This window comes from Rousettus aegyptiacus, unplaced genomic scaffold (assembly GCF_014176215.1).
Source record: "Rousettus aegyptiacus isolate mRouAeg1 unplaced genomic scaffold, mRouAeg1.p scaffold_m13_p_8, whole genome shotgun sequence".
In the NCBI taxonomy this organism is placed as follows: Eukaryota; Metazoa; Chordata; class Mammalia; order Chiroptera; family Pteropodidae; genus Rousettus; species Rousettus aegyptiacus.
The window spans coordinates 56,097,079-56,112,838 of NW_023416311.1; the positions used below are offsets into that span (position 1 = coordinate 56,097,079).

The 15,760-nt window shown below is 31.9% G+C and overlaps 1 protein-coding gene across 2 annotated transcripts in view; it reads left to right on the plus strand.

The window, feature by feature from the left end:
• Positions 1 to 15,760, plus strand: part of FAM172A (family with sequence similarity 172 member A) — a 352,017-nt gene that overhangs the window by 39,733 nt on the left and 296,524 nt on the right. The gene's annotated exons all lie outside the window — the stretch shown is intronic.

Below are 15,760 nucleotides of genomic sequence, written 5' to 3' on the forward strand. Positions count from 1 at the left end.
TTCCGGACTATCTTTTCTAGGATTTTTGCATAGAAAACCACTTTGGAAGACAGAGATTGTGTCTTCCTTCAGGGCAAAGGGCAGATATGCTTGCTGTCCAAGGTGCTAAAAATAACACTCTTCCCTTCCTGCACTGGTGGGAAAAAGTGGACAGGTTTGCTAGCAACTCCCTTATAAGATTGTGTTTTGTAAGTCTGAGGTTCTTCAGCTGTAAAACAGTGTCACTCTGCTCACTCTCTATCCTTGGCCTGTCCACTTTGCCCATTTGGGATTTGAAGGTCAAGAGGAACAGATGAAAACATGAAGTTCATGCTGCCCGCTATACTGAGTAATGCTAAAGTTTTTTGGCTCTGACCCAGGAGTTTAGTGTCTTCTGGCAGCATTCATGAAAATGTAGCAGGCTAACTTGTTAGCTTATAAGCAGGGTAAAATCTTAGACCCATCACATTTCTTGACGTCGTTTTGCAGCATTTGTAACTTAAGTATATTTAATGCACTGAAAATTTCTGCACATAAAAAAAAGTTCACCCATTTCTACTTGAATTCAGTAATTACATGCTGCACACTGGTAATATTTTAATTATAGAATATCCATACTATATGGCATTATTTGTTTGTTTGTTTTAATGAGGCTTATATTTACTATTTTCCATAAGCCATGTACGCTTGTTAGCTTGGATAGGTGTTCTCCAAATATACCTTATTCTTTTTGGCATCTGCATCTTTTTCACTCTCAATCTGTATCCTCCAACATCTATATAAAAATCTAGTGTTTCTTATTCGATAATCCCATGTATGGGTGACACTTTTCCCCTGGGATCTCCTACCTAGTTTCTGGATATAAGGGAGGGTCACAGATTTATTTTTGGTGGACCATAGTCCATGATAATCAAAATATTTTGAATTTTCACTTTCATGATTTTATATATATAGAGAAAATATTTTGCATTATCAAGGTTCCCACCTTTTGTGCCTGCATTCACATTTGTATTCATTATCCCATTGGCCCCAAGTGATCACACAAAATCTCAGGATTTAACTTTCGATTCAGTGTTTTTTCAAATTTAGATCAATGGATCCCTGAGTTTCAAATACCAATTCGTTTTATTCTCCCAGCATATTGATCAATAGTAAACTTACTTTTCTAGCATAAAACTTAGCAGAACAGAAGACCCAAGGGTTGGAGAGGAAAGTCGAGTTGTTATAGCATTTGTTGTATACCCTCTTAAATCTCATGTCTTTTTTAAAATACTTGTTTTCATTGCTAATTTCACTGCTGAAGGTTAATTATTAATTGAATTTCATTTCCTAAATTTTAGGAGTGAGATGTATACGTTCTGTTTATATATGATAATGATACAATTTTCACTGTGTTGAATTTGTTTATGGTTCATTATAGTGGGATTTAATGCGTATGTGGACCTGTCTTTTTATATTCCTAATTTCTATGTCTGAGCTATGCCTTCAAGTTTCAAGTTAGATTTAACCAACTTACTATTTTTCATTCACACATTGTACTTCTACACTCTTTTCTCTCTTTGAAATATCCTTTCTTCCCATTCATGATACCACTGCCTCTACCTGCCTTCAGGTTTTGGCTCAGACGTCTCCTCCTTTAGGAAGCCTTCCCTCATCTCCTCTGCTACAATCTTCCTCTGTTCTCAATTTCCTTTATTCCTGTTATCTTTCCCTCCTATCCTGTTTTCTTCCAAAAATGGTTTAAGGTGATTTAAAGATGAATACCAATTAGTAAGATTAAAAATTAAATTAAAAATATATGGTAATGGAAGGAAATTTAACTTGGTATCATGAACACATAATGTAATATGCATATGACATATTATTGAGTTGTACACTCGAAACCTATATAATTTTATTAACCAATGTCATCTCAGTAAATATAATGAGAAAGTAAATATATTAAAGTAAGGAAAAAATAAGTAAATGGAATAAAAAAAAGAAAATGATGTTAAGTAAACTAAAGGTGTGAGTTTGGTTTATTTTTCTTAAGGTACTTAACTCATAATATTTTTTTTTAATTCATGTCTTTGAGAAATTTGAGGAAACTTTCTGTGTCCTCATGATATTTGTTGAATAATAAATGAGTGTCATACAAATATATACATTGTTTAGTATAAATTCTGGATTCATGAATTTTAGGGAATTTCTTAATGTTAGGAATTTATATATAAAGACATGTAATTTTTTATTGGAAGAAAGGAAAACGATGTGTTAGTGATTATTATCCAGTTACTAAAGCTAAAAAAATTTTATTGTTTTATTCTAAATCCTTTTTAAGTTTTACAAATTTTAGACTATTAAAGCTTTGCTGATTAAATTTGCTTGTTAAAAATATATTTGTGGCACATTCTATTGGAAAATTTTTAACCTTCATAGTCAAACTCTGATTTATGTCACTATAACTAAGAAAATGTAACTTCTTACGTAAGTGTTCACAGTTCCTAGAAAACAAATAAACCTTTGTATTTAACTCTTGCAAATAATTTAGTACTTTGTATTACTAATAAGATCTCTAGTTCTATTAAATGAGAAACTGTGGAAAGCATATCACTATGCCCTGGACATTAAAGCACTGAAAAACCACCTCTTCTTTGGTGGATAGGGCAGAATTCCGAAGATAGTGCATATTTTAGTATATTGCCTGGGCATCTGCCTTAATAAATGGTTTAGGATTGAAATTTTAAGAGAACAGATTTTGATGGTAGCCAGCAATTTAAAACAAAACCCTTTCTATTTTTATAGTGTTTTCCTACTAAATATTGAGTTTTGTCTTCAGCTGAGAGCTACTATATCTGTTTTACAACTCTTGTTTTAGTTTATGTTTATTTCTCTCTTAAGGAGATTATTACAGCAGTCATTCAGCAGAAATTGTTTTTAAGACTTGCTCCTGAAATTATCTATCATTTCTATGTAAATTAAACTTATTGTGTAAGTAAAATAAACTGAGATGTCAGTTTGTTTTTAGAATGCAGTGTCATAACTACACAAAAGAATATTCTTTACTTTCACTGTTATGTCTTTATAGTCCAACAACTGTTTTTGCTAGTATGTGTGTGTGTGTATACGCTCTACATATAGCTTGATAAAAACGTACAGCCTTTAATAAGTTTGTATAATTTCTCTAAATTTAGAAAGAAGTATCTCTCTTATTGGAAGAATAAGACTCCATTAAGAGGGTGGGAAAATGGTATGAAAGGGTAATTTTCAAAATAGAAGTCATATATTTATATGAATCAAATGCTAGGGAATAATGTTTCTAGTAGACTAAGTAAGAAAGACTAGAAAAGCTATTATGTTATGTAGAGAGCCAGATCTGAGCTTGACCCATGGCCGAAACATTGGCAAAACCATGCTTGACTGTGTTATAATCTGCCAAGGAAAGAGAAGCAAAACAGTGAACAGACAGCTGCTTGTAGTTTAACATAGATAACCCAGTACAGACAGGCCTTGGAAAATTATTGTTGCCAGCAAGTTTCAGGTCCTGAGAAGGAAATTCCCACCCCCTCCTTGACCTTCAAGAGTATGTAATAAACATGCTGAGCTTGCCTCAGGGTCACTGTATCTGAGCAGAGTGCAGTGTCCCACCTGGCCCCGGCTTTTGTATATCCTGTTTCTGTGTTTTTCTCCATCCTTCCGTCGCTCCCTCTCGGGTATATTAACCCTCTAGCTGTGTAGGTTGCCGCCAATGTTACATAGTGATAGAATGGTAAAATTTTAGCATGTAACTTATAAAATTTTCTCAACTCTTTCATGTCAATACTGAATTACTATTAAATGGAAATTTTATAATCGAACAGAAATTCTAATGAAAGAGAGATTTGATTTTCTTGCCTGATTTGGGTCTTAGCATTTCCTTAAATATTTACCTTGATTATCTCTTTAAGAATTAATAAATTTTCAATGTGCTTAATAAGAGAATAGCAGTGATTAGGTAGTCTTACAAGCTTCACTCTTCATGGATAGAACCACACTTAACAAAAAAAGAATTAAGGGCATAATTTTTTCCCTGGACCTTGATGAGGAATCTGGATCAGTAATATGTCTTGTAAAATAGAAAATTACTGAAAGCATTATATTTTAAAGGGTGAGATTTATTAAAAAATATAGGCCAGTGATGTCTTGAAGTTTTTTCCCAGTGGCTATATTCAGGTATTTGAAATAGGAGCAAGTTAAAGTAAGGAACAATAATATAAATCATGTTTGTTTTAATATTCAAATATTTAAATATAATATGATTATTTGTATGTAATATCTTCATGTTATGTGAGATTCACACATCTTATATTGTGACAGAAACAAAGGGCTGGCCATCAGGAGATCTGGATCTAGTTCTGGCTCAGGCACTGTTTGTGTGACTTGAGAGAGAGAGACTTTTCTGATCCTCTAGTATGAAATATGGATAAAATTACCTGTACTGTTGTGAGGAATAAGTAAGATGTATACATGTGGTATTTTATATTCTTTAATGTGCCAAGAAAATGTTAAAAGCATGGAATGAAAATAGAATGGCACTGTTGAAGTTTTATAATTTACCTTTATTATTAATACTATGAAAGTTTAATTCATAGTATTTCTGTCTTTTTGTCTGTTTATCACTACTATCATGAAATTTACCTTTTTATGGTGGAAACAAAAAGAAATGACCATTGGCACAGAGTTGGTCAGCATTCTCCTTGCCTTCCATCTTTCTCTAGTATCCATTCCTACAAGTGAGGTACCGTATCCAGAATAGTATTAGTCATTAGAAATCTTAGAATTGAAGAAATAGTCATTGAAATAATGAGAAAACCCAAACGAGAAAAACCGTAAGCCTCTTAAAATCAATATGACATCGACATACAAATAGACACACAGACCAATCGAACAGAATACAAAGTTCAGAAACACGTTAAAAGTTCAAATACACATGGAAATATAGTTTATGTTATCTGTAATCATAAATCATTGGAGGAAAAGGGACTTTAAATAATGGGTAGATAATAATGCATAATATAAAATTTGACTATACATCACAATGTATGTACATCAGAATGAACTCCAAATTGGTCAGAGATCCAAATGCAAAAAAGAAAAAATGAAATTAGACCTTTCAATCCAATAGCACTGATTATAGTTTTGAAATACCAACCCAGTATGAATGATTGTGGTTTTGAAACACTACTTCCTGTTGAAGCAACCTGAATTCTTTAGAGAAATGTTGGATTCCAGTCTGTGACAAGAAACGAATGACATGAGCCTGGAATATTTTGTCATATTAGATAGCAAGGATGCTGCCAAAGACTACTAGCTCTTCTAAAACTTTGAAAAGAAAAAGGCAAAATAAAAACAACAAAAACAAAAACAAAACCCACCAATGGGCAATAGACATGAATAAGCAGTCAGGGAAAAAATGCAAATAGTCTTTAAACATAGAAAAAAATGTTTAAACCTCACTCATAATAAGAGACATGTTAATGAAGACTGTTCTGAAATAACATTTCTCACCTGTCAGGTTGACAAAAATCTATAAACTTGACAGCATACTTAGTAGATGAAGCTGTAGAGAGAGAGAACCTCTCATATGTTGCTGGTGGGAATGTTAAATAGTATAATCCCTTTAGAGGGAAAATTGCCAATACTTACAAAATTATAGATGCGTTTTCCCTTTTGTGTGAGAAAGGGGAAAGAAATATATATATTTGCTGTTTGTTCATTTTTTGGAAAAAATTGGAAAGATAAGCTCAAAACTAATGTTTATCTTTGGGTGTGTAGAGAAATGAGATGAAGGGATGACATCGAGAAATCTCTAATACTTTTTTGTTTAGTTTTGATTTTTAAACCATATATATATATTTTAATATGTGAGGCAGGGAAAGCATACATAAACTGAAAAGAAGCTGAAGTTCATGAGCCTAAACATATATCTAGTTTGTAACAAAACCAAATGGAAAAAAGAATTATTTCAGATGTTTTTTGGATTTAGTACTTTTTACTGTCTTTGCTGGATTTCTCCTAAACATAAGAAGAATGGCTAATGAAATGTTAAAATTAACTCAGTGGTTTTATTGTAAATAGTGATATTAGTATAATTTTGATACTATTTTATAATATTAAATATTAAAAAAGTAAATATAATTGTAAACTATAATATTCAGGAGTAGGAAAAAGAGATACAAAATTTAACATCAAAATAGGAAAACCCCTGTAGAGTGACATAAATTTTGGAATATTATTACAAACTCATTTTTTAATTAGATTTATTGGGGTCACATTGGTCAACAAAATGATAAAGGTTTCAAATGTACAATTCAGTAATACATCATGTGTATATTGCATTGTGTAGTCACCATCCTAAGTCAAATATTCTTCCATCACCATATATTTGACCCTATTTACCGTTATCTACTTCCCTTCGTACCCACTTTCCCTCTGGTAACCACTAAACTGTTGTCTCTATCTATGAATTTTCCTTTGTTCGTCTTGTTCGTCTGTTGCTTTCAGTTTTATATCCCACATATGTGAGAAATCATATGATTCTCAAATTTTTTATTTTGACTTATTTTACTTAACATGATTAGTCAAGATCCCTCTATGTTGTTACAAATGGTGTTAGGTTTTAAAAATACATTTCCTACCAATGGAAAGGCCTGGAAATAGTAATTCTCTAGTAGCAATGAGTACACTTACTGGTAGGATCTTGATTCCTAAGTGCATTGCCTAGTAAAAGGAGCCAGCTCTTTGGAGAAAAAAACCAATTCCAGATCTGGGACTAGGAAAATATAAGATGAGCCTAGTTTATCATGTTTTGATAGAAAGCAAACAATCTAATGGAAATGTATGAAAAAGACAGAGGAACCAACTTGGAAGGGCTTCTTTTAGCCAAAATTGAGATAACAGATTTAGGGTTCTAGTGATTATAAAACATTAAATAAAAAGACATGATTTCATAATATTTTGAAAATATTAGTTGACATCATCAGATGAAAAATTATCTGAAAATTGGTAATCAAAGGAAAAGAATGAATAGCCAGCCTTTTTATGAGAAACTATAATTCATTTGCTGGTGAGGAAGGAATGCTCTTTGCTAAAGTATACTGGCTAGTATAAGTAAAAATTTGATAGAATTTTAACAATCACCTTTTTGCCACCTGTAGTGGGCATAATTCTAAATATGTCCCAAGATTCCCATTTCCTGCTTGTTAAATTAAATGCTAATTTGGGTGACCTTGTGAAGGGATTTTGCAGATGTAATTAAGTTTACTAATCAACTGACCTTAAAATAGGGATTATCCTGGATTATCCTGGATTATGTGGGCGGACCAATGCCATTACATGAACCATTAAAAGCAAAAGAGAAAGGCTGAGGAATCAGTCACAGAGATTCCCCAAAAGAGGAAGAGAGATACAGCAGGAGGAAAGCCAAAGATTCCAGGCAGGAGGATTCAACACACCATTACTGGCTCTTGAGATACAGGGCCCACATTCAGGAACCAGAGAGAGGCCTGAGGGAGCTAAGGGCGTCCCTGGACTAATAGCCAGCAAGGAAATGTGGATCTCAGTCCTACAACCTCAATGGACTGGATTTTTCCAACACTCTGAATGAACTTGGAAGTGGACTCTTTCCAGAGTCTCCTGATAAAAGTCCAGTCTGCTGACATCTTAATTTTGGCCTTGTAAAACTTGAGGCAGAGAAAACAGTGGAACCAACTCAGTAATCCCGAAATTGTGAGATGCTAAAGTGTATTGCTTAAAGCTATTAAGTTTGTGGTAATTCGTTACATTAGTAATAGAAAACTAATAACCACTTCATGAAATAATTTAGATGAGGATCATCAAAGGATGCTAATTGTATTAAGTGAAAGGATTTGGGAATATTTGCACAATATATTTATATAGTACCAAAGTGTTAACTCACATATTTTTTTTTTTTTGTAATCATAAAGGGGAAAATATGTACCTTAAATAAGAGATGTAGCTGTCAGCACTTATATCTAAGTAAACAAAGTTAGTATCAGTAGTAGTAGAACAACCTGACATCATGTGTCTTCTGATGTGATGTAATTTGAAGTACACAGCATTAACTGAATATAGTTATATATGTTGAATCTGACTCTATTCAGACCTTTACATGTATCTTCCAATTTTCACAAAATACAAGGAATAGAGGAAAAAGTAGATGAAACCAAAAGGACATAATTAAATGAATCCAGATTAGGGGACATGTGAAAGACAATTGACCTGGTCTTATCAAAAGTGAATGACATTAAAATGTTAAAAAGATCTATGTATTAGAGGCAGGGGAGACTGTCATATATGAAAATAGGCAAGGAGACATAGCATCAAATTCAGTGCGTGGATATTGGTGGGATTATGGTTCAAAAAATAATATAACAAAAACCCTACACTTTTTATGAACAGTTGAGGAGGAATTCTTAATTTTTTAAGGTTTGATAATGATATTATGGGTATGTAGGAAAATATCCTTATTCGTAGGTGATGTATGTGAAATACAGCAAGGTGGAAGATGTAACAGTGTTTATTGTACTATTTTACAACTTTCTGTATATTTGAAAAGTTTCACAATTAAATATTGGAGAAAAAGAAGAAAATTATGATAGAAAACTTGAAGGAGCTCCTCATATATCAGTGGGGCTTGTTCACTAGTAGGCTTCACTTTAGTGTTCTAGAACAGCACCGTTTTATTTGTATCATCCATTTCTCAATGACTTTAGGATAAGTTCAGCCTACTTCATATAGCCTATATGGCAAAGCTGACCTTTGTAGCTTTTATTTTTCTCTGTCATACTCTATGCTCAAGCCATTTATGAACTTTGCGAGTTATTTGAAATTTATTTTCTCACAGCCTTGATATGACCTCTCCTTTGCATGAAACACTTCTTCCTCCTCATCTGTTTAGCTGCTATTTGTCATCAGGTAATAACTTAAGTATTACTACTACTAAGACTTTTTTTGATGCAGGATTAGGTTAGATTCTCAGAGATTGCGACATTTACTGTCATAACTCAATTTGTTTTGTCTTCGGTTTAATGTCTAACTCTCTTACATGCTTCTTTCAAAACTGTAAGCTAAATGAGGTCAGAATCTCTGTTCATTTTGTTTACAACATTATTTCTGGTGCCCAACACAGGACCAGCACTCAGTATTTTTTGATTGACTATTGAATGAAATGACAATATGATAAAAATTTTTTTCAGTATTGTTATGGGATTTTAAGGACTTTTTTTCTGTTGTGACTTGAGATGTATATTTGTTGTGTAAGATGCTAGGGTTTGGCATTACAGTAGTAATAAATCTACTTTTTTAAAGTCTGCACAGGGTGTACAAATCTAACAGAGAAAATTATCCGTGAAATCCAAAGATTGTGAAACTGAAAAGTAAGGTATAATGTGTTCCTACGTTTATATAGACTGGAATAGAGAAGACTCCAGAGAACTTAATCATGTTTATAGATCCCTTCAAGGTAACACTCTAAATGAAAGAAGGGAATAATTTTATTCTGTGAAGATTGTGGGAAGGCAGCAGTTGCCTGAAGCTAAGGGAAGAAAAGTTTAAACTGAAGATTCGGAAAAGATTCTCTGCTTAAACACTGAATGGGCAATGGAACAGCCTTAGAAACACTCAAATTTGTGAACTCCGAAGGTACCATATTCAAAAAATAATTACCTGTAGCCTTAGGGAAGTACCGCTTTCTCTTGTGACATTCTGATGAACTGATCATACTTCATTTATTTTATATTCAGAATTTAACCTATGCTGCATGGCTTTTAGAGTTTCCTGTACAGATTTTAGATAGGACTAAATAGAACAAGAACAAGATAAATGACTTGCCTAAGAACATTTAGTGTGTTATTATTAGATTCTATATTCATAGTTCTTTCATACTGCTTTACAATATCGTACGGGAAAGTTCGATCCAACAGTATATTTGGGAGGAATTTCTAAGTATCTTAGATGTATTATGAGAATATAATACACAATTTTTATTTTAATAGTTAGATTATATTTATAAAAATATTTAGGTCAAACCATTTCTCATAATGCTCTAAATCAGTTTTTAGAACATAGTAAATACTCTCTATGAATTAAGTTGAGCATTTAGGAAGGTCATCACTCTTTTTCTCTTCAAAGTAATTTTAGCAAATTAGTTTATAGTTTATTAAAGGATAATTTAGGGATTATAGCATCTATACTTTGATTTAAGATTCTGATTTTTAAGGGTCCTCTAAGAAAACCAGCTGATTTGTTATTTTAAAGTTATACAGATAATACGCTGCATTTTCTGATTTGGAAATAATTGATTTATTGATACAAATGCCTACATTGATACGCCCTCTGCTGTTAGTCTGTTTGCCATACTGCGAACATTGTTTATTGTTGTCTTGAGACATTGTCTGTGCGGTTTCTTTCACGGGATCTGCTCTTCTTTCTGTCACACAAATTGTATCCTTTGTCTTCTTCAAAATTCCCTTTTTAATTTTTTTTTTATTTTTACATATTGAGAAAGGTGGTGGGACTCTGGCACACTCTCCTTTTTGAGTTCTTTGCTCTTCTAAGTAATTGCCATTTTATGAGAGAGACTCTTTTTGATGAACAGATTGTTCTCTAAAGTAGTTAATAAAAGCCTATAGTCCTTAGATATTGTTATCTGATACAACTTGACTGTATAGTAGAAGCTCTGTTAATAAACTTCTAACTAACTGGTTTCTTACTAGCTTATTAACTAACTGATTCACATAGAGCACTCTCTAGTAGTCTATGCCTCTTTCCTCAAGCTGAATTTATTCTCAAACTTATTTATTTTTGTTTTGCTTCTTATTATAATTTTGTAAACCAATAAAAACAAAAAATAATTGTTATTTTTATGAAAACAAAATTGAATAATTTGGAAAGATAGGATAAAGGCAGGTACTGAAATAAGTTACTGTCAAATTAGATATGATTTTAATAACTAAGATATTGTGTGTGTGTGTGTGTGTAGACATGCAAGTGTGTAGAGTTTAAATCCAAAGAATTCTTCGCTTTCTACTTTGTGACAATCTAGAAGAAATTGATACATTTTTAGAATATACAACCTTCCAAAACTAAACCAGAAAGAAACAGATTCTCTGCAAGAGTTCTTAAACATTTTAAATGTGCTCAATCCACTTTAAAGAAACTAAACTAGAAATCAAGAATGGTGCATAATGACATGTATAAGAAAGAGAATCATTCCAGAATTCCAGGCACTAGTATAATACACAAAGAAAAGGCCTTGGTTCTATAACAGAAGATTAGTAAGTGAATGAATAGTTATATTCATAGAAGTATATAGGACATCCACTCCAAGCCAAAATATGGACTAACAGGACATGAATTTTTTCTTTGCCTTAAGTAAATAAAAAGCCAGAGAAAATAATGAAAAAATAATTTTAAGACATCGTACAGCAGCTCAATGCCTGTGGAGAGGCTCCAGGCTATAGCACAGGGAGAGGATACCCAACCATAGTTTGAAGTATCACTGAGTTTGTAAGACAATGTTCAGGGTTTGTTAGGCCAACCTGGCTAGGATTTGCTCAAATTTGTGGGACAGTAAACCAGAGAGGAGATTGCTACTCATGAGGAAAAAGAGAAAATGTATTGGAACTCTATAGTACACTTATCTTGAGTTTTTGGCTGAGCATTGATCAGTGCCTTCATGTGAATAACCTACTAAATTTACTAAAATGCACGTTTTAATAATCGAAAAACAGGGAACAAACCACTAAAAAGGAACAGGCAGAATAATCTCTGAAGCTTTCCTTAGGCTAGGAAATAGTTTTATGTTTCCACCAGCCAGAATGAAATGATCTCCTAACACAGTATATTGTGTATTCCATAAAGAGTATTGTGTTAGTACTGGAATCAAATTAACTCTAGACTAAAGGCTATTCAGGAATCACTTCAATAAAGCTTAAGAACGTTCTCATAAGGACCAAACTGTATTAAAGTAATAACTGTGTCCCACAATCCCAGAATAAAGCCTCAGAATATTTCAAGGAATACATTAAAATCTAGTAACCAACAAAATTTCACAGTGTTTGACATTCAGTCACAATTACCAGGCATGCACAAAAATAAGAAGATATGACCTGTAACCAGGAAATAAATGAATCAGTAGAAACAAATCCACAATGATACATAGGCTAGAATTAGTAGACAAAAACATTATAATGGCTATTATATACTGCATAGTTCAAGAAGATAGAGAAATAAGTGAGCTTGACAGGGAAATAGACGATAATGTAAAGATTCAAACTGAGCTTTTAGAGATGACATGAATAATATCTCATTTGAAAAATACATTGGATGGGATTATTAGGAGATGTGATACTGCATAAAGATAAGTGAACTTAAAGCATAGCAATGGAAACTACCCAAAATGAAATAAAAAACCAAAAAAAAAAATGACAGAAAAAATGAACAGAGCTATGGGACAATATCAGGGGGACTTATGTGTTTGTAATTGGAGAGGAGATGAGTGACTGAAAAAATACTGGAAGAAATAATGACTGAAAATTTTCCAAATGTGATAAAAATTATGAACTCTGACCTAAACAGTACAGTGAAGAGAAAATAGGAAGAAAATCACACAGAGGCACAACATAATAAAATTGCTAAGAGCTAGTGATAAAGAGAAATTCTTAAAAGCAGGCTGAGGGAAAAGACACCTTATATTTAGAGGAATAAAAATACAAATGAAAGCAGGCTTCTCATCAGAAACAATACAGGGCAGAAGATAGTAGAGCGATAACTTTGAAGTTCCAAAAGAAAGACGTCAACCCTGATTTTTATGACTAGCAAAAATATTGTTTGAAACGGAAGACAAAATAAATAATTTTTCAGGCATATAAAAGCAAAAATAAATAAACAAATAAACAAACAAATAAATAGCATCACTATTAGACAATTATTTATGTAGTATTAAAGAAGTCCTCTGGCAAAAGGAAAAATGATGCCAAATGGAAATTCAGACCTACACAAAAGAATGATGAGTATGGAAAGTGTTAAATATATGGGTAAATATGTTTTTTTTTGTATAAAAAAAATCTTTTAAAAATATGATTGATACAATTAAAATGGGCAAGAGATTGAATAAACATTTCTGAATAGAAGGTATACAAATAGTAAGCACGTGAAAAGTTGTTCAACATCATTGATCATTAGGAAAATGTATTTGAAAACCACCAGATCTCACTTAATACCAACTGACATGGTTATGATAAAACAGAAAGATAAATGTTGCTGAGCATGTCAGAGAAATCAAATCTCTCATGTGTTGTAAAATGGTGAAGCCACCTTGAAAAATAGTTCAGCAGTTCCTCGATATGTTAAACCATATGACTATAGAGTTACTCAGTGACCCAGTAATTCTAGGCCTAAGTGTATATCAGAGTTGAAAACATATGTTCATACAAAAATTTGCTTACAAATGATTATAGCAATCTTATTCAGAATAGCCAAAAAGTGGAAACTACTCAAATATCGATCAACTGATAAATGGGTAAATTAAGTGTGGCATACAATGAAATATTATTTGGCAATAAAAAATAATAAAGTACAGATACTTCTAGAATATGTTCGAACCTTGAGAACATTATGCAAGTGAAAGAAACCATATTCTGAATGAATTCCAATGTATGAAATCTCCAGACCAGGCAAATATATAGAAACTTATAGTAGATTAGTCATTGGCAAGCATTAGGTGTATGGGAGAGTACGCAGTAACTGCTGATGAGTAGTTGTTTCTTTTAGAGGGAAGATAGAAATGTTCTAAACTTAGATAGTAGTGATGGTTTCACAATTCTTTGAATATACTAAGAACCATTGAATTGTACAGTTTAAAGGATAAATTTTGTGGTTTGGAATTATATTTTAATAAAGCTGATGACAAAAGATAATTGACTTTAAACAAAAATAATCATAATGCATTGTAGAATTTAAAGCATATATGCAAATAAAATATATGACAATAGTAGAAAGGCTAGGAAAGGAGACATGGAAGTATTATAAATTTCTCCTACTATAGGGAAGCAGTATAATATGTAGACTCTGATACATCAAAAATATATATAGTAATCTTTGGACCTGCTTCATAAAAATAGAACATAATGAGGTTCAGCTAATAAACTAATAGAGGAGATAAATGAAATAACATTAAAAATCAGTTATGAAAGAAATCTGGAAAAGCGCAAAAATGGAACAAGGAAGACATGAAAGAAGTAGCAAGAATCTTTAAAAAGTATCGACAATCATTTTAAATGTAAATGCTCTAAAAAGGCAGAGATTATTATACTGGATATAAAAGAAAGGCATATCTGTATGTTCTCTGTAAAAACCCACTTTAAATATAAAGACACAAGGCATAAAAATAGAAGCATGGAAAAATGATATGGTAGCACTAATCAAATGGAAGCTGAAAAACTATATTCATATAAGACAAGTTATTCCAGAGCAAGGAATATTACTAGGGCTAAAAAAGTAATTTAATCATGATAAATGGATTAATTCACTAAGAGGATATCAAGATCTTAAATGTTTACCCACCTAATAACAGACATTCAAAATACGCAGAGCACAAACTAGTAGAACTGAAAGAAGTAAATAAATTCATTTATAGGTAAGATTTGAGCATCCTCAATAATTCATAGAAAAGTAGATGAAAAATCAGGATATAGAAATTTGAACAAAACTGTTACCTAACATTGAATTGATATTTTTAACATTTTATTCAACAACCTAAGACCACACCTTATTTTCAAGTGCACTCAGAACATTTACCAAAATAGACCATATTCTTACCATAATGCAAATGTCAACAAACTTAAAAGGATTCAAGTCAGAAAAAATTCTCTGATCATGCACAACATGTTTTCACTGACAGAGAGCTCTCTGAATAATTCCAATTTTATTGTTTAAGACTAAACAGTACAATTCTGAATAACCCATGAGTCAAAAAAGATATTACCAGGAGACTTAGAAAATATATTTAGTTTATTGAAAATGGAAATACAGCATACTAGTGGGGTGCAGCTAAGACAGTGCTTACAGGAACATTTATAGCATTAGATATATATTATTAGAAAAGTACAAAGGTTTAAGACTGGTGACCTAAACTTCTACTTTAAGAAACTACTACATAAAGAAGAGCAAATTAAATCTGAAGTAAGTTGAAGAAAGAAATATTAAAGAGCAGAAAAGAATTAAATAAAAAACAGAAAGACAATAAAGAAAAAAGTCAATGAAATAAAAAGCTTATTCTTTAATGATATCAGGAAATTTGATAAACCGTAAGCCGTAAGACAGAAATTGAAAATTTTAGCCGTAAAAGAATGGGGACATTACTGCATATTGTATAGACGTTTAAAGGATATTAAGGGAACATTATGAATAACTTTATACCAATAAATTCAACAACTTAGATGAAATAGACAAAGTCCTTGAAAAACTAACTGTAAAATCTCACTAAAGAAATAGATAACCTAAATAGGTTATTTTTACTATTTTTATTAAACTATTCTTGTTTTATTTCACTCAGAAATTGTTCAAAATCCTTTCTCAATGTAAACTATAGACTCAGATGGAATCAGCGGTGAATTTTACCAAACATTTGTAAGGTGACACTGAAGAAATTGCAGTTATGTTAATGTCAATTTTAATCCTTTCTTTAACATGGCTTTAGTTTCAATATGAGAAAATAATGTATTAATTTTTTTTTAATATA